Source organism: Otolemur garnettii, unplaced genomic scaffold (genome assembly GCF_000181295.1).
Source record: "Otolemur garnettii isolate 467f Iridium unplaced genomic scaffold, OtoGar3 scaffold00112, whole genome shotgun sequence".
Lineage (NCBI taxonomy): Eukaryota > Metazoa > Chordata > Mammalia > Primates > Galagidae > Otolemur > Otolemur garnettii.
The window spans coordinates 4,887,170-4,888,879 of NW_003852507.1; the positions used below are offsets into that span (position 1 = coordinate 4,887,170).

The 1,710-nt window shown below is 52.3% G+C and overlaps 1 protein-coding gene across 2 annotated transcripts in view; it reads right to left on the minus strand.

The window, feature by feature from the left end:
• ASIC2 (acid sensing ion channel subunit 2) overlaps positions 1-1,710 on the minus strand; it is a 1,089,542-nt gene that overhangs the window by 81,510 nt on the left and 1,006,322 nt on the right. The window lies entirely within an intron of this gene.

Consider the following 1,710-nt stretch of genomic DNA (forward strand, 5'->3'; position numbering starts at 1 on the left):
CTTGCACACGCCTGTCATGTGCATGAGAGACAGAAGAAGAGAAAGAGACAGATGGAGAGAGAGTGGGAAAGAGGGAAAGTGTCTCTGAGATGAAGGGCCACTGCTTTATTTCTTCCAATTTCTCTAAAGCATTTCCTGAGCTGCTGCTTTGGAGTTCAGACAGCAGAGAGAAAGAGCGGACCCTTGTGAGGACTAGCCATGGAGTCAGGTGCTTTACACCATTCCACATCCATCCCCCCAGCCATTGGACAGTCAGGCGTCAGATGCCTGCTGTGGGCACGTACTGCTGGCAAGGATGGGGCTCTAGCAGGAGACCGAGCAGAGTGTCTGTCTTCCCAGAGCTCACGCTGCGGGGAGAGAGGGGCAGAGAGATGGGTGACAATCCTGGCAGCTGAAATGCCAGGCTGCTGCCCACCAAGGCAAGGAGAAGCAGAGCAGAGTGGGGCAGGGCAGGGCAGGTGTGGCTCTCCTGGGCAGGAGTCAGGGAGAGACTGTTCAAGGTGACAGTGGCTGTGTAGCAACCTGAGTGGAGCTAGCAAGTGAGCCAGGGGACGGCCAAGGCAGCAGAAACCACAAACGCCCTGGAATAGGGATGCCCTTGGCCCACTTGCAGGAATATCCAGGAAGCCAGAGTGGTAGGGACATGGTCAGAGGCCAGCTGACCATTTCATTTACCCCTCACAGTTACCCCAAAATGTAGCAGGTAGCTCTCCCATTGTATGGATAGGGAAACAAAGTCTCAGAGGCCTCAGCCTACTCTAGCCACACAGAGCAAATCCAGAACCAAACTCCTGTCTTTTGAGCTACAAGGCCGGCAGCCTCCACCTCGTGGCCTTGCCCAAATGCTTAATGCTTTTCCAGTGTCACTGGTGACATTCTGCATTGGTTTGGATCCTTTGGGACTTTTCCATCTGGGTCCCCGCTGAGCTTTGCATCCCTCTGGGACATGGCAAACAACAATTCTGGCAACCGTGAGGTAAGCTTTGGCATTTACACACAGACTTCACCTTACTGGATCTTCCCAGCGGTCTCCAGGCCGGTGTCAATATCTCTATTTTATGTGGTATTACATTTTATTTTATTTTTTTCCGTTATCTTCATTTTACAGATAAAGAAATCAAAGCTCAAAGAAAGGAAGGGACAAGCCCAGAGTCTATGAGTTGGGGCTACATAGTTTTAGAACTAGGAGAGCCCTTGACACTAATTCAACTAACTTTTCGTCTTTCAGGTGAGGAAACTGAGGTCCACAGAGGAGAGGGCCAAACTCCCAGGGCAGGTGGCAGCAGGGCAGAGCCCAGGGTCTGAGTCTCTTGACTCTTCACCCTCTTTTGCCCTCTGTTAGCTAGAAGCAGCGCTAGTCCCAGATGACAGGCCAGCAAGTTCCAAGCTGGGCAGGGATGGAGGGAAAGACAGTTTAATTTACAATGGGCACAGCAGCCTTTGTTTGTCCATCTCAGAGTTCCCGGGAAAGCCCAGTGAGTGTGGGACAGTGACAGTGATGGGGACCAGAGTCCCAGGCCTAGTCCTAGAGAGCCCTAATGGGAAGAGCCTTCTGAATGCTGTCTGCGGTCAACGAGAGGTTCCAAAGAGGCCCGAGGCCTAGGAAGAGAGGCAGAAAAGGACCTCGAGGAAATTCCTGGCTCTGAAATCACAGAGACCTGGGTTTGACTCCGAGCCCCTCCACTTAATAGCTGTGAGACCTCGAGCAAG